Below are 22,285 nucleotides of genomic sequence, written 5' to 3' on the forward strand. Positions count from 1 at the left end.
TGCTATTCATATCAAATCTATTTAGTATATTAAGCTGAGTTTGCATTTTTTGTTTATTTGCTAGGTAATCTGGTTTGATCTGTTTGCTATCCCTTATTATATAAAATCTATCTTTTTGTCATTAAACTTATTTTTGCTTTATTCTAAACCAGTGTGAGAGAATCATAACCTGGGGCAAAAGGCTGTTGCATATTCCTCTCCACATTGTGGGAGGGAGTGAATTTTATGAGCTTACGCTGTACAGTTCCCTATGCAGCGCAAGATGGTATAATTTTGGGTTTACACTCCAGAGTGGGGTGTGTGCCTGAGGAGCTGGGAAGTGGCTTAGCTGAAGCCTTCTGAGGCAGAGGCTGGTCAGAGAGCCTGCCTGCTTGTAACTGGAGCTGGGTGTGTCCCTACCTGTAGGTGTGCTGGTGAAAGTGCAGGCTGGAGAAAGGGCTTTTTAGCTTGTTACAGCAGTACAGTGTAAAAGGGAGCCCAGGCTGGTGGTGGGTCAGGGCTCTCAGTGGTACCCCAGTTCCAGGTGGCACCCTGGGGGGGAATCCGTCACAGAGCCCACCAGATTTTTTGGACAACAGGGCCAAAAATGCCAGGAAAGGTGAAGGAACTCAGCCTGGATAAAGAGAGACTGTAAGGGAGGAGGCAGTTGTTGGGAAGATATTCAGCTGCCCACTGATGTGTCTGAAGAAGTTAGGCCTTCCTAGACTTCCATCGGGGGATGGTAAGCCTCTAGGTAAGAGGGCAATGCACAGAGACTGTTTGTTTTTAAAATCCTTTCTCTTATATTATGCCTTCTTCTGCCAATAAAGATCAAACAGTTTTGTTTAAGAAGGCCGTTTGGTCTCTAAGTTCACTACTACTCAGTCTCCCAAAGGGAAGAACCCATTCTGATCTGCTGGGTAAATGTAGGCAATAAACAATGTATTGCCATTCAAGGCCCAGTCTGAGTGGGAGAATTCCATCCTGGAAGAGGTAAAGGCATGAGGACTGGGGGGAGAGGAGGGAGGGGAAGAGTTTGTGCTCAGAGAACAGAGGGGACCCAGCTGCAGCTTGCCTTGTAAGTGTCACTTTCTTTCAGTGAGTGACTAGTTGTCTTACTGGTCTAGAAGGTAAAAAGGTTGTCTTTGTGTTTGAATAATTGCATTTTGATGTACTATTATGGTATTACGATCACTCCTATGAATAGATTCATTTTAGTTGACTGGCTATGGACTGATGTTGGAATACAAAGTACAAAATGCACATTTTGTTTCAAACTGAAAGGCTGCACCTCTTATTCTATTGCATGTCATGCCATTTTAATCTATTTAGGACAAGATGCATATATTCCCCTCTGGGTTCACTAGCCATCAGTACTTTTATTGAATATTAGAATGGCTGCTAACATATAAGCACTCCTATAACATATGCACTTGGTGAGGTTGAGGGTTTTTTTAAGGTCAGAAGAGAGGGTTTCGGAAAGATTTGTCAGGATGTTGTCCTCATCAAGTATGGTTTGTAATTGTTTGATGCACAACTTGTTTTCCTAATGATACTAGACTTAAAAGCCTGGTTGCTTTGATTCTCATCATAAACTCTTCTGTACTAAAAGGAGTCTTATGGGCAGTGTAAAATTTCATTGATGTGGAATTTCGCAGCTCAGTTTGTAACCTTAAACTACACATTTGTAGTGTGTAAAAACACTTTTATTTGCTGCAGAACTGTTGTGCTCAATATGCAAATTGTTCTAGAATCGGATGTACTACAGAATTACAAGGGCCTGGTTACTTTCATAGGTGCAGGGCACAAAATCCTACTCCTGATGTGCTGACAATAACAGCAGGACCAGGAGAGGGTTCTTGGTTCACTGCTCAATACAGCTTCTAAAAGCTACTGAAATAAGGTATTTAGCCATTTAACTTTCTGATCATATCTACATGATGATTGAAGAGGTAAAACGGCTAGATTTCCCCCTTCCCCTCATATTCATTCTGAATAGGCTTTTGCAAGATATTATGGAGAGAGGTGATGGAAATCTGACTAGAATACTGATCAGATACCCTGGATGTGGATAAGTTGAAAATATAAAAAACTTCAAAGAGGAAACTAAATACTTAGGTGGAACTTCAGCTTTAAATTGTTGCTTTTGAATTGTGTTCTGTTGAAGGACAAAAACCTCAGCTTTTCTTTTACGATTTTTAATTTAACTGTGTCCTTATTCACTAATATCTTAGAAGGGAGAATCTCAAAAAAAGAGCACTGATGTCAAGATCTCCTTTCGTTAGGCCATTGCTATATCACTGTCATATTGTTTTGATCACTTCTGTACTTGAAAATCTCTTGTTTCTGATTTTAATGGAAGCAATACATTTTCTATGCAAGAAGGCATTAATCCTCATTCAGGGCTACCACATGCCAAGATGGTTTTAAAAAGGTAATTTGAGTTGTCCAGACAAGGTAAACTCATTAAACACAATTGACTGACTTATTACTGAATTATCAGCATCACTTCCTGAAAGTCACCAGTTATTGATTCAATCTAGCCATGTTGGTGAGACCACTGTTTATCCACAGCATAAAGAGAAGCCTATGAGATGGAAAGGTGAAAGCTAATTTTGATTTGGCATGTCAAACACAAAAACATAGTTGGATTAAGCTTTTGTGGTGCCCTCCCCATCCCTTCTGTCTGCAGTTTTCCCCTCTCCCCCCAGTGCTCCTGCCAGGGAGATAGGGTTGGTGTGTGGGGGCTTGCCCCGCCCACTTGCCCGGCACTTCTGCCAGGGATTGGGGTTGGGGCACAGGAGCTTCCCCCATTTCCTTGGCAGGAGTGCTGGGTGGGTGGAGCAGGACAAGCCCTAGTGCCCTGATGTCGCTCCCCAGCAGGAGCACCAGGCGCGCGGAGCGAGGCAAGCCCCTCACCCCGCTCCCTGTCAGGAGTGCTGGGTGGGCGGAGTGGGTCAGGGCATGGGGGTGCCCATTTTTCCAGGCCCCCCCAATTGGCCCCATTTGCCCAGTGGCTAATTGCTACTTCAAATCTCTCTTCTGTATAGAGTAGTGAACTTTTTAAAATAAGCGGGCTGGAAAGAATAACACAGCATATTAATGTGGTTTCTGTCAGGATGGTCTGAATAAATTTCCAAGCCTGAGTACATTTGGTGGTGTGACTATTGACCTTGTCCAAAGACTTGCGGGCCCGGGGGGCGGAGGAATAACCCCTGTAAAAGTGAACAGAAACGCCTGTCTTTAATTTTTTTTAAAGCTCAGGACATACCATTGAAAAGGGAGCTCAGTCAGAAAACTTTCTGAAAATAATCAGTGTACAAAATTCAAATGTTCCTGTAAACGTAAAATCTGAAATTTTAATCTTAATTTAAATCCTGTATATAAATTTTGTAGAAGTGTCAGGAAAATTGGCAAAATATTGCATAAAACTTGATAGTTAAGCGTGAGGAGACCCTTATTACTTACTAGACTTTAGGGACCTATGAAGCGAGCTGCTTAGATCAATGTGTCAGTAAGCAGTTAACACTTTTTACTGATGCAAATTATCGTTCAATCTCGCAAGGGCTCTAATTACTTCTGCACTACTACTTATTTAAACAATAAGTTATTGTGTAAGGATTTATTGTTAATCATACAGTAACTTACAAACTGAGGCCAAAATAAGATTCCACTTGATGGTAATTACAATTTTTGGTTGCTAATCAAAAGAAGCCTTTTGGGCAAGTTGCAGTATTTTTATTGCTTGCCTGAGGCATTGGTAGCAAAGACCAACAGATAATGGAAGTGTACACAATTAGACTTGGCAACAGTTCTAGGAGTTAAAGTTTTAGTGACAGACGTGCAAAACGAGGACCTATTTCCTCATTATTGCAAGCAGAAGTTATTGCAAGCACCTTTTATAAGTAGTAAAAGCTTATGATCAGTTAAGAAATGAACTGCTCAATGAACAGTTGAACTATTCAGCCAATTTGCCAAAAGGAAGGAATGAAAATCCATTTTGTTAACATCTTGATTGAAGTTTGAGAATTTGTATTGCCATTTCAAAACTTGAGATTCACCATTATTCCAATATGTATCCTTTGATTTTGTTTCCACTAATGCAGATTGATAGCCTTTACATAAATTAGGCTAATTGCTGTCAGTCAGGTAAGTGGCAATCACTAGGAAAAAGAATGGACTCTTGGCAAGCAGAAGTTCATCTGTTTGATAAGAATATAAGAACATAAGAATGGCCATACTGGGTCAGACCAAAGATCCATCTAGCCCGGTATCCTGTCTTCCAACAGTGGCCAATGCCAGGTGCCCCAGAGGGAATGAACAGAACGAGTAATCCTCAAGTGATCCATCCCCTGTCACCCATTCCCAGCTTCTGGCAAAAAGAAACTAAGGACACCATCCCTGCCCATCCTGGCGAATAGCCATTGATGGACCTATCCTCCATGAATTTATCTAGTTTTTCGAATCCTGTTTTAGTCTTGGCCTTCACATCCTCCTCTAGCCGAGTTCCACAGGTTGACTGTGCATTGTGTGAAGAAATACTTCCTTTTGTTCTTTTTAAACCTGCCGCCTGTTAATTTCATTTGGTGACCCCCTAGTTCTTGTGTTATGAGAAGGATGAAATAACGCTTCCTTATTTACTTTCTCCACACTAGTCACGATTTTATAGACCTTAATCCTATCCCCCTTTAGTTACCTCTTTTCCAAGCTGAAAAGTCCCAGTCCTATTAATCTCTCCTCATACAGAAGCTTTTCCATACCCCTAATAATTTTTGTTGCCCTCTTCTGAACCTTTTCCAATTCCAGTATATCTTTTTTTTGAGATGGGGTGACCATATCTGCACACAGTATTCCCGATGTGGGTGTATCACGGATTTATATAGAGTCAATGATATTTTTTGTCATCTTATCTATTCTTTTCTTAATGATTCCCAACATTCTGTTCGCTTTTTTGACTGTCGCTGCATATTGAGTGGATGTTTTCAGAGAACTATCCACAATGACCCCAAGATCTTTCTTGAGTGGTAACTGCTAAATTAGATCCCATCATTTTATATGTATAGTTGGGATTATGTTTTCCAGTGTGCATTACTTTGCATTTATCAACATTGAATTTCATCTGCCATTTTGTTGCCCAGTCACCCGGTTTTGTGAGATCATTTTATAGCTCTTTGCAGTCTGCCTGGGACATAACTATCTTGAGTACTTTTTGTATCATCTGTAAATTTTGCCACCTCACTGTTTACCCCTTTTTGCAGATCATTTAGAAATAAAGCTGCAAGTCTGTCACAGAGGTCACAAATTCCATGACTTTCTGTAACTTCTGCAGCAGCTGGTGCTGGCTCAGGGGCTGCCTGTACCTGCAGGCCAGCCCCTGCAGCTCCATTGGCAGCGGTTTGCAGCCAATGGGAGCTGCAGCAACCGGTGCTTGTGCCCTGCTGCTGCCTAGGTGCTGCAAGGATGCGGCGCTGGGTAGGGAGCCCCTGCCAGCCCCGCCAACCCTCTTTTTTTTTCCCCCTCCCCCATAACCCCCACAGCACCAGCAAGGGTCTCGAGCCATCTCCCCCAGCACCTGCGGGGTGCCCGTACCGCGCTCTCCCACCCACGGACCCCTGCCCAAGTTTTAGTCAAAGGTATTTTTAGTAAGTCATGGACAGGTAACGGGTTGTGAATTTTTGTTTACTGTCCATGACTTCTTAGTAAAAATACCCGTGACTAAAACGTAGCCTTATTTATGAATAAGTTGAATAGTAATGGTCCCAATACAGACCCCTGGGGACACCACTATTTACCTCTCTCAATTCTGAAAATTTACCATTTATTCCTACCCTTTGCTTCCTATATTTTAACCAGTTACCGAGTCACGAGAGAACCTTCCCTCTTATCCTATGATGGCTTACTCCTTTTTTCACAATAATCAGGGGCATGCAGCTCCATCACTTTGATATTTGAGTTTTTGCTTATTTTCCTCTCAAAACAGGAAATTAAGAAATTAAAGGAAGTTACTTTTCCAGGTCCAGATTGTGTCAATTTAAATAATTGGCAAAGTTCCAGTTAGTGCCTGATCTGGCATCATATAGGAGAAAATTTGTCCTTTCACCCTAGGTTCATGTATATAAACTATAAAATAGGTTAAAGGAATGAACTCTTAATACCTTTTCTACCATTCATAGTTAACAAAAACAAAAATTCCCCACCTCCCTACTTTCACCCTATTTAAACCTTGTTCTCAGAAACCTGGAAGAGTACTTGTCCTTAGTAGTGTGCTGAGAAACTCAATAGACTCTAGCTTTGTCAGATCAGGGGGAAAGTGTTCCAGCATCTGGGCCCTTCACTCGGAGAGCCCTGCCAGCAGCTTCATCCCTGCTATACTGGTGGACTGCTAGCTAGAACGTATTTGATCTCAGCTTCCCTGGTGTCACATGAGGAAGGTCTTAAAGCCTCATCTTACAAAGGCTGATGTGTAGATGGACACTACTTTTGCCACCCACTTTGTCACAAATTTTTCATCAGCAGCACAAAACATACAAAAAGCCAAGCTTGCTGCTGCAGCTTCCTCGTGCTGTTCAAACACAATGAGCAAGCTTAATACATTTGACTGAGACAGAAACCTGGAATTCTTGGGCTGGATCTTGGAGTCCAGGTGAACTCTAAGCAGCATAACTGAGGATGAGAGTTATGGAAGTATAACTCCTTTCCCCATAAACTTTCCAAATATCCCATAAGCTACTGGTTCAGGTGGCTGTTCCTGGAGTTGTTATAAATACACAGAGGACAGTGACTAGAATACTTGACTAGAGCACTGCGGTTGGAACAGGGTAACTGCTACGAATGGACAGTACCATTACTTTTTCCACTGGTGCAATTAGCTTTGCAGCCTTGGGCAGGGCAGGGAGAGAAATGTGTATTGATATACTCAAGCTATGGCTTTTCAGGCCATCTACAAATTTGACACTGCAGGCATTTTCTAATGAAAACTGACAGAAAGCTGCTCCCTCTATGGAATGAGTCCTTTCTTTTGTTAAGGCTCTCACTGGATTTCATTGTGGATCCTTAATGCTGCTTAATTCCCAGGCGGCAGCAGTAGCCAACTACAGTTGTCTGCATTTGCCATTCCTTTACATCTAGAATAGATTTCTGCATATAATATGCTCCATGTAGTACTAGTCTTGTAGCAAACTATCTGTCAGCTAAAGCAGAATTTTTGCTGGATTGCTTGATCAATCCAATGTGTTCCACAGACTGTACTAGCTAACTTGTTTCAGGTGTGATTCAGAGTTCTGATTTTGATCTACAAAGCTGTAAATGACTTAAGTTCTGGCTATTTCAGACCACTTTGTCCCTTACATGCTGTCTGGATAATTGATACCTGCTTTAGTGATCTTGTTGGTACCCACACTTGAATTCAGAGGAGCTGGAGGCAGATCTTTGCTGGGAGCTTGTCTGTGTTGTTTTGTTTGCAGCAGTGTAGCTAAGATGTATATGTGAACTGGTGCTTACCCATGGAGTAGACTAGCTACACTGGTGCAGATTATTCCAGTCTGAAATGGAGGAAAGCCACCACGAAGTCACTCTTCTTACAGTGGTGCAGCCACACAATGCAAAAAAAAACCCCAAAAAAACCCTCCAAAGTAGACAAGCCTCGTATGTATTTGTGTAAAACAATCCAGTGTCTTTCTTCAGTGAAGCGCTGGTAAGTCTTTTTTGGCAGGGGAATATGAGTCTCTGCTGCCTAAAGAAGGGGCTGGAGCAGGGGTTCTCAAACTTTTTCAATGGCAACCCCTTTCAGACAGCAAGCCTCTGAGTATGACTGCCCCCATCTAAATTAAAAACACATTTTTATGTTTAACACTATTATAAATGCTAAATTTATAACCCTATTAAAATGAATTTACCTTTTTTTACTGCTTTTAAATTAAGACTAAAACACACTTATCAAATTATTGTTAAAAGCAGAAAAGTTATTTTTTTTTTAAAAATAGTTACTATTTGGTATTGCGGGGCTGGGAAGAAACTTCGTGAATACCACTTTTCACTGCAGACTTACCGTCCTTTTGCCACCCTTACTTCTGCACTGCTGCTGGCAGTGACATTGCCTTCAGAGGTGGGAGGCTCGGAAAGCAGTGCCACCAGCAGCGCAGAAGTAAGGGTGGCAATGGGGTGCTAAGTCTACTGTGAAAAGTCATATTTGTATGTTAATACCACTTTTCACAGCTTCCCGGCTCTGAAGGCAGCACTGCCACCAGCAGCAGTGCGGAACTGCAGAAGTAAAGGTAGCAATGCCATATCATGCCACCCTTACTTCTGCGTAATGTTTGACCTTTGTGCTGGAAGGGAAGGCTACATAGGGGGCTAAAGCAAATTTTGGGGTGACTGTAGCCTCTTCCAGCACCCCCCCGCCTGTGTTTCTGACAGGTCAAAAAAAAAGTTATAATTTAACCATCTCAGGGTTCTGATTGGTCTGTGGTTTAATGCAGCTCTTCAGCTGCTGAACAATCAAGTCCTCTAATGTTGTCTGTCCCACCTTTGTAGTCTCAAGATGACAAACCTGCGCACACAATACTACAAACCCCTGAGTCCAATTTCCTTAAAGTGGCAATAACACAAATATATATATTGTTTAGGAATCGCTGCATTATACTTTACAATACTTTGTGAAGTAAATATACTACATTGCGATGTAAAGGTGTGATTTTTCTAAAACACTAGATTTAAATTATATATTTTATAGCAGTTGCTCTGTTTCGTGCATGTACTTGCAACCACCACGTAATAACTTTTGCGACCCCCCTGAGGGATCGCAACCCCAGTTTGAGAACCGCTGGGCTACAGTGAGGAGGTCCCTGTCACTTGCCACACACAGACTAGCCATGACAATGACATTCCCCATCAGAAAGGAATACCAAGAATGAGAATTGCATCTATTCAGGAGGATCGTTCATAGCATTGCTTTTGTGGCACTTAGTAAATCTCAACCTTTGTTCTAAACTCCTATTTTTAAGTTAGTTTTTAGTTATCTTTTGGGGACTGGAACGTCTTATGCGTGGCCTTCTTCAGAAGTGTGTTTGCAGAAATGGGTGGATGTTTTATATAAAATTTAGAGGAGAAAACTGTCTGTTTTCAGAAGTACTTCTTCAATAACTCAAATGCTTTGCTTTAGTTTTAACATGTTACATCTGAAGGAGGACTAGTGCCTTTTTCTTTTACTTTGAAGAACTAATTGAATGGGCACTGACTGGTCAGAAGCAAGATGGCCTTAATAGTTTGCATATGGCTCATTTTATAGAACGCTAAGTGCTTAAGAAGACTTGTGTTTGGTTACTGCCTGGTTTCTATCCCTGGTATTGTGGGCTGTTGGCATCTGTCAGCAAGATCATGACTGTGTGTTTGTTATAGTTGCAGCATGAATAACTGGCGTAGTTAAGGATACATAAGAATGAACTTTTTTGAAAAGTTCAGACAAAAATGTATGTAAATATAGGAGGGGAAAGTTTTTTACCCTTATAACTAAATTTAATAAAAAGAACCTGTTGCAAAATCTTAAAAGCCCTTACAAGCCGAAATGGCAGCTAGAACAGACAAAATTGAACAGGGAACTAGTCTCTCTGATAAGTGCGTTGAATGTTCTAGTGAAAAATTGACTTTGATCTGCCAATTGTTTAAATTTATGAAAATCACACTTCACATATTTATTAAATGTTTAATGCTTCAAAAGCAGTGTCTATAAGAGGGTGGTGTGATAACTTGTCTGCATAACGTGTGTGGATTCTGCAAGGTGAACAGTGATGGAGGCAGGCCAGTACAAGATCCTTACTTGGTTGAGTATGTTCCTTACATGGGACAGGGCATTCCTGTGATGTCTACTCATATATAAAAATTCCAAGGCCTCTTTTTTTTAAGATGCTCCACTTTAAAGTCTACATTAAGAGAAAATTAGATATCCTGAAAATGATTTATTAAAAAATCAGACTTGAGCCCATTTTGCTGCTTTATGGTGTATAAAAGTCAGACTTAAAAAGCTTGGATTTTTACCTTTGGAAATACTAGGAATGTCAGGTCTTGTTTTGTAAGTGGACTTCTGGCAAGTGGAAGTTATTTTGTCTATCAACACCAGAATTGAAAGGATAATGGTATTTGTTTCTGCCTCTTACAGTTAGTCACTGATAAATTTTAGTTTTTCAGCAGTTTGACTAAAATCCTTTCCTGTCCTGTGCCTTGTCTTCACTACAAAGTTAGATTGACATAAGTTGCCTTGCATCAACCTAGTTATGCATGTGTCTACTTAAATTTATCTCCTGCCGATGTCAGCACCTTGTTACAGTGATGCAGTAATACCACCTCCCTGAATGGCATCATCTCATGCTCAATCTACTGTGGTTGACACAGTGCAAGTATAGATGCTACATGACCAACACGAACAGTCTTCTAGCAGCTGTACTGCAATGCCTGACACTGCTCTAATCAAAGATGTGAGCATCACAGCCCAGGGATCATGGAGTCTGAGCTATGCCTTCCTGCCCTTTAAAAACCCCATGTATTTTTGAAATACCTTTTCCTTTTTGTCCAGCTTGGCGAGCACTCTTTGCAGCTCTCCCTTGTGTGAAACTGCTCAACTGCTGGCTATATGCTTCAAATGCTTTCCTGCCTGGAGTAGACAGGAGGTGTACTGGATCTCTGGGGCCTGTGGAAAGAAAAGGCTCAGCAGGCTCAGCTATGGAGCAATCGAAGAACCAGGAACATCCCCAAGCAGGCTGCATGGGGGATAGGGTCAACAGGATATGATAAGTTTCAGAGTAACAGCTGTGTTAGTCTGTATTCGCAAAAAGAAAAGGAGTACTTGTGGCACCTTAGAGACTAACCAATTTATTTGAGCTTAAACTTTCGTGAGCTACAGCTCACTTCATCGGATGCCTACTGTGGAAAGTGTAGCAGATCTTTTTATATACACACAAAGCATGAAAAAATACCACCTCCCACCCCACTCTCCTATGATAAGGGTCAGCAGCAGTGCCATGTGAAAGTGAAGGAACTGTGGCAGACATACCAGAAGGCCAGGGAGGCCAAATGTATATCTGGTGCTGAGCTGCAGACTTGCTGCTCGTGCCATACTTGGCAGAGACCCCACCAGCACCCCACAGAGCACTGTGGATACCTCAGAGGAGCTTAAGACCCAGATCTCTGCTGTGAAGAGGAGGAGGATGGGGGACATGTGACTAGGAGGGAGGGCGGAGCTATGCCATGAGCCAGGATTTGTTTGAGATGTCACCACAATCTAATCAGTCCCAGGAGCCAAGCACTGGCAAACCTAGTGCAGGGTAAGTGTGTGAATGCATTTTTTCCATTACAATGTTTAAATGTACAGATGGTGCCCAACGCCAACATAGGATGACAGTAATTGAATTTTCCTTAATTTACATGTACTAGGAAGGTAGCAGTACAACAAACAGAAGGAGAATTATCTGCTTTTCATTCCCTTGTAGTGTTATCCGGGGAGGGGTTGGGGCATGCTGAGTAGTCTTTTATGTACACAGGGCTGTCCATTGAATCCTTCTGAGAGATCTTGATGAAACTTTTTCATGGAGGTACTCTGCAGTTCTCTGCTGAAGGCTTCTAGGGATGGCAGCCTTATTTCTTCCTTCGCAGTAACACTTTTCCACACCAGTCTGCGATTACTTTGGCATGCACCATTGCAGTAAACAGGCTAGCGGCATATAGGCCTGGCTGGTTTTGGGGCAACAGCTGTGCTCAATCCTTTGTTACCTTCAGGAGTGAGATACCAGCTAATATCACTACTGCCTGTGGAAAATAGTGCCAGTGCTCGATGACAGTTGCCCTGTACTCATACCCATGGAAATAGTGGCTGAAATTTTATTGTTTCATACAGTTGAACAGTTCTTCCAGCTGCCCAGCCCCAGGCCATACTTACCACAGCTGGGGCTGGAAAACAGGGCTATGCATACTCCAAGACTGAACTGTCAATAAATGTCTTGTTTAAAACTTCAGCGAGCAAGGGAAAGGATTTGTGAAACTTAATTTTCACTTTCTGTTGTGACTATATGTACAATGATACCTCTGTGTATTTCATCTGTAGCTGCTACTGTTGCAGCCTTGAGGTGTCCCCCCTTCACATTCATGAAACACCTGACTATGATAATAAAAGAGGTCACAGGAGTATATGTTCAGTGAGATCCTGCAAGCCAGTTCTGCATTGGACCATGAGCATATGACCTGGAGGGTGAATACTGTGGACAGTATGGAGAGAGAAGAGCAGATGAGAGATGCACCAGGAAGTAATGGGTCTTCCCTGGCAGCAAACACTAATGCTGCACACTGTTGACCTACAGGTTCAACAGTCACTTGATTGTCTCTCTTTGCAGTCAGCAGAGAATTCCACTTTAGCACCTCTTTACATTCCATGTGGCATCAAGGGTTGCATCCCTATTCCAGCTACTCCACTGTAGGGGACTATAAGGGCAACTACAGCTTCACATACACAGACCTGTGAGAGCCACAGTTGCTGTATGGGTAGCTAAAATGAACTGAAATGGATGTGACTATTTTCCCCCTTGTTCTGTTAATTTCAAAAGTTGTTGTATTTCTTTTTGATTGCACATTGTTTTTTTTGCACTGGCTTTGGTGTGCAATAAAACTGCGTTTGGTAAATTCATCTTTATTGCTTCACAATGTAAGCTGAAGAATGCCTAGTTCTATTTGAAAGCACCCACTACTTGTCATACAGGTGACAGAACTCGTAGGATCAGTGACAAACATAGTAATGATAAATGTACAGCAAGCACAGCAAAGTTAATAGATGCATTAACGGACAGTGTTTTGTTCATAAATGTGCAACAAACACCAAAATTCCTAACAGTCCTGATGGAGCACCGTCCATCACACCAAACTACAGAGACTGTTAAAGTGCTCTTTCAAAGCCCCCTTCCACCACATAGCTCCATGTTGAGCTCTTTAAAATAGCCTTGTTTGACTGTTCAAACTCAGCCAACAGCCACTCCCCATCTACCCTGGTGGCAACTTTTCTCTTTGCGTCACGGATATTCTGCTGGGTACAACAGGCAGTTATAACCATTGGGATATCTTTTCATTGAGATCCCATCTTGTGAGTAAACAACTCCCATGTCCCATCAGTCTATCACAAGCATATTCAACTGTCATTCTGCACATACTGAGATGTAGTTGAATTTTTCCTTAGTGGTGTCAAGGTGAGCAGTGTACGGCTTCATGAGCCAGAGTAGCAAGGGGTAGGTTGCGTTCCCCAAGATCACTATTGGCATTTCAATATCGCCAATGTTAATCTGCTAGTCAGGAAAGAATGTTTCTGCTTTCAGCTTTTTTTAACTACCTTATGTTCTTAAAAATGCAAGTATCATGCAACTTCCCTGATCAGCCAGCACTGTCAATGAAGCATCCCTGGTAATTCACCAATGGTTGCATAACCGTAGACGAGTAGCCCTTTCAGTTGATACGCTCTCTGTGGCAAAGTGGTTGTTGCCGAAAAGGGATATACATGCCATCTATTGTCCCACTACAGTTTGGGAAGCCAATTGCTGCAAATCCATCCACTATGTCCTGCACACTGAGAGTCACAGTGCTGCATAGCAGGAGACAATAGCTCTGCCCATTTGCATCCCCCACTGTGGATTTTCCAACTGAAAAACAATTTTCCCCTAATAGGTAGTGATCTGGCATTGCAAGCTTCCACAGGGTGATCGTCACTCGCTTCTCAGCTGTCAGTGCAGCTCTAATTCTGGTGTCCCTGCACTGGAGGGCTAGGGCAAGCTCAGTGCACATATCCAAGAGTGTGGCCTTTTGCATCAGAATGTTCTGCGACCACTACTCATCATCCCAAATCTGTGTTACGACACAATCCCACCAGTCAGTGCTCATTTCTCGGGCCCAGAAGTGGCATTGTACTAAGCTGCTCCATGAATGCTACCAACAACCTTGAATTCTTTGTCCCCCAGTAATCTATCCTCCACAAAACTTATCACATCCCCATTGCAGCAATTCATCCTGTGCCTCTGCACATGCTGGTGGATCATTCATCTTGTGTTTGCAACATTCATGACTGTAGTGCAGAGCTCTGTGGACTCCATGCTTCTGTCAAAGATGGCAGACCGTAAAGTCGCACATGGTTTTGTGGGATTTTTAAAAAATGGTGAGAATTATGGGTCTCATTTCTGTCCCACCATGCATTGCCAAAATTTCCCAAGACAGTCCTCTGGATGATGATTTGCACACTGGGATATACTTACTGATGATGCACTGGGCATCGACACACACAGTCCTGGTGAGTATGCGCAGCGCTGATGTAAAGAGCCGGGTATGCATGCACGCGAGTGATACACTAGTTGCAGCAGTTTTATGCTGATGTTACTTGCATCGACCAAAGTTTGTAGTGTAGACATGGCCTTAGTAGCTCAACTTTCACACTTAACTCTTGTAATATCACCATTTCTCTAGTTCTCTTGTCATCAGTATGTCAGCCTAGATAGAACTTGAGTTCCTAATGCAAAAAGGAGGGTGGGAGGTTGGGTGAGGGGAGGACTCAAAAGAAATAATCTTTCAGCCCTTCTTTAAGCATCATAAAGAAGCAAAGTAGGGCACATGGCCCAATCGTTTTAGTCACCTTTAAGGTTGTATAGTTAACCATTCAGGTATGAATGTCCATAGTTAAAGATGCAGTTGCAACTTTAAGTATTTGCTCAGTACCTCACTAACTGTGATTAGATCCTGTTTCTCAGACAAAACATACAATTTGCAACGTGGAAAGGAGCACAGTGAATGTGGCAAGAGATCTTTCATGGACTCTTTTGGGTATACAGAGTAGTAAAAGATGCTTCGTTTATCTAAGTTGTAGGGGGAAAAATAGTTGTGTATTTGAAAAAGTGTATTGCCCTGTATTTGTATAATGTGTGCACAAAAGGGCAGAATTAAAGTTGCTTTGTGCATTCAACTTTGACGTTTTGTGACCTTGAGTGCTCAACTATGCAAACATAATGGGCTCTTAATATATACAAATGTATAAAATTACCTTCAAACTCTTGTATAGGTGACCAACTGAAAACACTGTTCTAGGTTGGCTGTTTCTGTGTGAGCAACAGTTGCTCTAATTATATTTGAATGTTTGCTATGTAACTCCTCTATTCCTGAAATAGTTCAGAAAACTTTGTACCCTATTCTGCTCTTTCTCTCTTCTGAAAACAGAATTGGCATCTAGTTGAAATGCATGCACAGTTGGACTGACAAGAATATAGTTGTTGGCCAAGAATTGACACACATTCTAAATGTGAAGAATTACAACATGAAAATTTCCTCTGCCAGTCCCTAAATATTGTGCTGATTATTAGTTGGGGTTATTACAGTTGAAGTCCCAGTACAAGTTTCTCTTTTTAATGAGGCTATTTCTCTCGCTCTAAAATGCTATTGAGCTCAGTTATAAAGGGCCATTTATAACCAGCACATTCCTTGGCTTCCAGGCAGAGTCTCAAGGAAGGGGTAAAAATAATTTTAAGTATGTTTTGTCCAGTTAAGATAAAAAGCTGTATTTTCTGTGAGACCTTCTCTTACCCCTTCATTGCTTCTCAAATTATATTCCCTACTGTATAAGTCTGTTTTCTATGTAACTCGTATGTGTGGTGTTGCATAGAGGTACTTTTACTGAAATTCATTTGACACAGTATCAGAAGTATTCTTGCTGCACTGAAGTCTGGAGAGGTCAAAGTGTGACACTGTTGGAATTTTGTAAGGGGTAACTGAATAATGCTCAGACACCACAGGATGTTCCTAGAATCAGCTGGGAATGGGGCAGTGCTAGTATTGGTGGCTTACACTATTTCAGGAGTGGTTAGTAAATACTGTGAGCTCTAAAATAGAAATATGTAGAATTGATAAAGCATTTTGTACAGCATTCAGCTCCACTTTTGGAATAACAAATATGTATCCTCTGACATGCGTCCTGAAATCAAAGGAGCCATTCTTTAATGAAATCCCTTTAGTGCCTAATATGAGCATAATTATATCTAACCTGCAGTCAGTCATATTACCATATCACTGTTGAGCATCCAGAGGCAAAAACTGGATTGTATACAAAAGATGATTGGAGGAGGTGAAAGGAATAACTGCTTTGAGTGAGTTCTAGGAGCTGCTGTAATCAGAAATAGAAGCTTGGACACAGAAGCAGATGAGTTGTAACGCTTCCTGATTAAATATGTACTCCTAGCCCTATCTATACAAATTCTACTTGAGTTTTTCCAGAACCCTCGCTTTTTTAGTTGAGGTCACCTTATTGAAAGATGTTTTGTAGGCCTGGGCCGCCACTGATAGGTAAATGGACAATACATAATAATTAGGAAGCACCAATATTTTTTGTTAACCAGGTCAAATGTCCCAAAGGACCAAGCAGATCCTCCAGTTTAGACCTTCTTTTAGTGTAGCCATCAGAGTGCTGGTGTTTAAATGAGTGATCCCACCATTCCTACAGCTGGTGGAACTGTACCACATGGAGACCTTTTCCCAAAATGTTTTGTGTAGAAAGAGCCCAAAGGATGTGAAGGAAAGGTCTTCAGTAGGGGGTGTTATGACCCATGGGTCTTGAACCCAGGTCCGCAAAATTCATTGGAGTAGGAACATCCCAGTCCTCCATCTGGCAGCTTGCTGACAGTGGCCTACATGAGACCTATGAAGCCCAACCCCAGTATGATGCTCTCCTCCTGAGAGCAGATTGACAGACCCCCAGAGCAGCTGATTGACTCTACTGAAGCCAGCAGCAGGAAAAAGAAAGGTGTCCAAACAGCTGGCTCTACCCTGCTCTGGACTGCGTACGTTGTGCTTCCTGCTGCTTGAAATTTCTTGGCATCCTGGCTTGGCTTGGCTCCTGGCATCTGATTGTTTCCTATCTTTGACCTTCTGGTATTCTGACCCCACCTGATTCTTGGTTCTGATCTCCAGTTTGTCTCCCACTTCTGATATCCCAGTAGCCTGACCCAGCTGACTCCTGTCTCGTAACTGCAGACTCTGGCTCTGACTACTAGGTCTGGCTGCCCATAAGCGGGCTGTGACGGGCAAGGAAGGGAATTAGGAGGAGAAAGGGAACAGATGTCAAAGTACATGTGGATAACAGAACAGATGGGAGTGGGAGATGAAATAGAGAGCAAAAGGAGACACTTGTGATTAACTTTCAGGAACATGAAAATTTGTTACATTAGACAGCTTGAAATGCATAAGTAAGTTGTTGTTTTTTTCTATGTAAACACTTGCTGTAATTGCCACAGTGATGTTGCTTGATCTTTGTTTTTTGATTTTGAATGGTCCACAAAGCAATTTAAGATGAAGCCAAAAGTAATATACAATTTGGGAACCTATGTTGTTTGACCATGGTGAAGTGTATTAATGTTGTCATTCACACTGTTAAGACGCTATGAGCTACCAATCCCTAATATATTTCTAGCAGTCAGCTATAACACCATATACTCTCTCACTTTGGCCTAGGGGAAATGCTCCAGGGAGAGCGGGAGCCAGTATAAAATGAATTCTAGGCTTTCCTCTTCTGCTGACTAATATTTTTCCCTCTGTAGCTCTTACTAGATGTTCAGCTAGTAGGATGAGTATACTATAAGATCATGAATAGAATAAAATTCATTTGGGTAAGGTGAATAGTTTCCTCTGAAAATATTTGAGGTGGAATGTTGCTTGTACATGGTAATCAAACAGTTTTGACTGAACTAGTGCTGCTTGTAGCCATTGCTGATTATTGGTGTAACTGTTTCTTAGGTGTTCTACAGAAACTACTTTTTGAGCAGCTATGTAGAAAGTGAGTATGGGATAAAAGTACATAGTAAATATAACTCCTTCTGTATAAGCACTTAGTCCCCTAAGCTTTTAAAAATGTACATTCTTCAGTGTATTGATGACCAATTAACAGACTTGCAGAAACATTTTTCCAGCCAAACAATAGCATCAAATGTGTATACTTGCTTCCCTTCTGTGAACATCACCACCTAGCACACTACTTAACTCCAGATTTGCCTAGACTAGATGAGGCAGTGTTTAAGGCTTGCAAACGTGTGTTATCTAATCAGAGCATAACCTCTACTTTTTCCTTAGCATAGATGCATGCCATTTAGCTGGTCACTCTTCACCCTCAGGGAAGCCTATTCTGGGCAGTGACCATCCACAAGGTGCTAACCCAAATCTGCACTAGGAAAAGGTCATGATTAGGTAAAATGTTTTAGCTAAATCTTGATCACTTTCCATAGTCTAGACCAGTGGATTTCAACCTGTGGTCTATGACCTAACATTTCCAAAGGGGTCCTCATCTGCATTTGAAATTTTTTTAGGGATCTACAAATGAAAAAGTTGAAAACCACTGGTTTAGACAAACCCTCAGAGGTGTTAGTGTCCACGCCTAATTGGGTCTGTTTAAATACCATGAGGTGTTGGATGGTCTAATGTCATGCACCAAACAAGGAAACAGTTGCAGGAACATAACTTTTATGAAATGCTTGGTTGTCTTGTTCTTGCAACAATTAAAACGTTCATGCAGCGGTATTTTTTGGCAAGCATCCATAAACAGCCCTCTTCATAACTACAGATGTACAGTGTATTTGAGGACTCCAGAAGCTCTTTTCCTTTACTGCCAGGTTCTGCAGCTGGAAGTAAGGGCTTTCTGGTAACTTCCAAATGTGAGGCAGCGCATTTTGAGTATAACTCTATGTTGAACACTTGCAGCTTCCTATCAATATTTGGGAGAAACTGCCTTTTTTGCTGGACATGATCTGAAGAACTTGTACCAGTTCTTTGCTACCACCTAACCTTTGTAAAACTAACTATGTTTGGAGCCAAGGCAGTGGATATGTGTTGCAAACTCAGTGCATTCTAACAACTTGTTGCAAAGCTTTCATTTGTTACAAAGCTTTTTATTGTAGATGTGGCTAAAAGCAAACACTCACATGAAACAGCCTGTTCCAGGGCATAAGAAAGCAGGAAGAGCATTTGGAATTTCTATTGATAAGGGAGAATTTCAGACAAAGGATTTATCTTGCATTAAACAGAATGGTAATAGGTGCCTGAGAGTACGTATTAATTACATAAGAGTTTTTTCTGAAAGAACTTTACAGTCTAACTTCATACATGATGAAATGAAGAACAAAAGAGTGATAGAGATTGGGAAGAGGAAAGACAGCGGTCACAGTAATATGTGCAATTACTCACCAAAGGTGGCATGATTGAAAGATGGATTGATAGCCTTGGAGACTGAGGGCATCTGTCTGTCTGAACTATACCTGTTCTGTAGTGGCTATACACCTTCCCCATACTGTCTTGCTAGCATGCATCAACCCTGCAGAAAAGGGATGAGAAGATTGATCAGTTTTCATGGCCATTCAGTCCTTTGTACCTCTGCTGAAGACTGCTAACAAGGTATGCAGTTGTGTGCACTTGATGTTAACGCTCATCCACTGAGAACTGGACTAGGTCATCAACTCCTCTCACGAGCTACCAACAGCCATCACATGGAAAGAACTTAAGTTACTGACTGAAGCTGAATTTGAAGTGAATTTGAAGCCAGTTGAAAGTGAGACTCTCTATGTCCCAGTTTGAGCATTTCAGCCCCTTGACTTTTTTAAATGTCTAAGCAAATAAGTTAGTAGCAAACTTAGTAAAACGTTCTATTTAACTACAATACTGCAGTATTTTTGTGGTATCTTTCATTATTACTCAGGAAAATTGGCAAAGTATATTTAAGGGTTCATAATGGGAAATTAAGTCGTAACATACCTTATGTTTCCAAAGTATCCAATTGTTTGGATTACTCAGGTGAGTAATATGTATCAGTAATTATTGAACATATTTTGTATTGATAAAGTTGTATATGAAGAGAATAAAATTATTAGTACTTGAAACAAATGTATAAAAACAAAGGTCCTGTTTTCACACACAATTCCTTTGATAAAAATGGAGATATGTAAACCTTGAAGCAACAAGTGCACTTTAATATCATTCCATAAGGCAACTGCTACTTTTAAAATAACGAGCATTCATTTTCAGAACAGTAAATATAATGTCAAAAATTAGAGGCTGTTGCAAAAGGCTTTGATGAGACTTTTTTCAGTTTTGTTAAACGGTTACTCTTTTGATAACCACGCTACTTTAGTAAAGGTGTGACTAGTGGGACCTGTACCTTTACCATGCAAGCTTCAGAGGAAAGTAACTAAAGTCTCTAAATATTAGGTATTAAGAATTTTACAAAGCATTAGACAGCAAGTCGTCTTCAAACATATATGTAAGCAGTTTTTGGTGCTGCTAGTGGGTCGAGCCATGGGAGGGAAAGAACAAATTAGTAAATTTAAGTTCATGGTCCAAGCAAGGACGCAGGTTGAAGCTTGCCTCATTCTTGCCTTGCTTTGCGTGCTAATGTATAGTAGAGATCTGACAATGTGATCTTTTTAATTTGCACTGCAACAAAGCATACCTTTTCAGGCTTATTTCTGTAACTGAATTTTAAATTATTGCAAAATTCCTTCAAAGCAGCTAGTCTGTTAAGGAACCTACAATTTGGTTTCTGCTAATTTTAAAATGCTTTTTTTGCTGTTGCCCTGAGACCTTCTTTGCCATCCTTTAACCCAGAGCAACATAGTGTAAACCATTTATAATCAACTATTTTCAGTGGAAGTGCTGTTATCCTTACCTAGTGCGCTGTATAACTCTGCTAGAGTACTCTCAAGTGACGTGACTAGCACAGTAATTTCAGTTGACTTATATAGTAGTGTCTGCTGTGTTTATTACAGTGCAATAAAAATGACATTGCTGCAATAATAGTATGGGCTGTGGGCAGGAAGTTGAAATTAGATTATACAAGTGTGATTCTCTTCTCCCTCCCTCCCTCCCCCGTGTTATACATGCATACATTTGTATATAGCTAAGGCTTCATTAGTTTTAATTCTGAAAATATGTGGCATTATACAAGTAAACTAGTTGTCAAATTCAGCAAACTACTTTTTGTGATGTTGCTTTATTCTTAAAACTTGTTTGCTAATTCACAGAATTCTGTAACTCACAGTGGCCTTGTCTACACAGGTATAATTATCCGTTGTTAGTATTGAGTGTCTGCAAAGGGTAAAATTGAAGCGGTGCTGAACTTGGTTTAACTACAGTTGTAGTAAGGTCAAACCATGTTCAGCAATGCTTCAGAAATCATGGCAATGTTGCTAGCTGTAAATCCGCTAGTGTGTCTTCCTGTCAAAAATGCTGCTCAGTGATATTCTACTGGAATACCATATCCTGAGTATGTTCATCTACGTTAGCCTTTTTTTTTTTTTTACAGGTTTTCACTGGCATTGCATTTGTCAGTTGTGTCATGCTGCTGTTGGAAAAATGATGCGTCTGTTTCCAGGACCATATGCAAGTAGCATAGAGAAATAGTCACAGGAAAAAGGGCTGCAGAACACACACAGAAGGGTGATTTAAGTAATCCAGTTCTTGATAGCACTACCATATGTAAAACTGCCCTTTGGTATGATTAAATCCTGTCCTGTTAGAGCTATGCAGATCTCTTAAACTCTTGTTAGCTAGTGCATTGTGTTTCTTTTGGAGAGAATGGTCAGGCTCTGAGCAGTGGGGAAATAATTGTCTCCAATGTGTTTTCATTTAATACTTTCTCTGCTGTCCTGGCAAGCACTTGTATTTTACCTGTTCCTCCTAGAACAGAGGTTCTCAAACTGTGGACCGTGGACCATCAGTGGTCCGCGAGCTCCATTCAGGTGGTCCTTGGATAGTTCCCTCTAAGGTGCGTGCCTGGAGAGACCCTCCCCCAGCTCAGGGCATATCCATTGCATTAGAAAGGTAAGGCTATTGATATTAAAATATGAGTTGTGTGCTTTGATTTGTAGAACAAAAAAATTAAAGTTTTTTATATAGCGTTTTTATCCAAAGTGCTTTACAATAGTTAGCTAACAGTACAAACAACATTTGGAAAGATCATTAAGTGGTCTGCTGAGACCCATGGCAATTTTCAAGTGGTCTGCGGGGGAAAAAAAGTTTGAGAACCACTGTTCTAGAAGAATAAACTTGAGACCCAGCAGAGGAAGGGTGTACCTCTTAGTTCCCTCAATGCTTTTCCCACAGCACCACAAAGTAGGCTCCTACTTCATTTTAAAAAATAGCCTGTACTGTAATTGTCATTTTCATAGTCAAAGATGGCACACTGTTTCAGAAAGGAATAGTGCTAGGCAACTTCAGGACTATAACCAACATGAGGTGGATTTTTTTGTGTTTGAGTTAGCCGTGCGTT

At 41.2% G+C, this 22,285-nt stretch overlaps 1 protein-coding gene across 8 annotated transcripts in view; it reads left to right on the forward strand.

The window, feature by feature from the left end:
• Positions 1 to 22,285, forward strand: part of PTPN12 (protein tyrosine phosphatase non-receptor type 12) — a 151,628-nt gene that overhangs the window by 19,678 nt on the left and 109,665 nt on the right. Inside the window, exon 2 of one of the 8 annotated variants that reach the window (XM_043552113.1) lies at positions 21,320 to 21,453. The exons of the other annotated variants lie outside the window; for them this stretch is intronic. The gene's annotated coding sequence lies outside the window, so the exon portion shown is untranslated. The remainder of the gene's footprint in view (positions 1 to 21,319; positions 21,454 to 22,285) is intronic. 8 annotated transcript variants of the gene reach the window in all.

The sequence above is a fragment of the Chelonia mydas genome, chromosome 1 (assembly GCF_015237465.2).
Source record: "Chelonia mydas isolate rCheMyd1 chromosome 1, rCheMyd1.pri.v2, whole genome shotgun sequence".
Classification (NCBI taxonomy): domain Eukaryota; kingdom Metazoa; phylum Chordata; order Testudines; family Cheloniidae; genus Chelonia; species Chelonia mydas.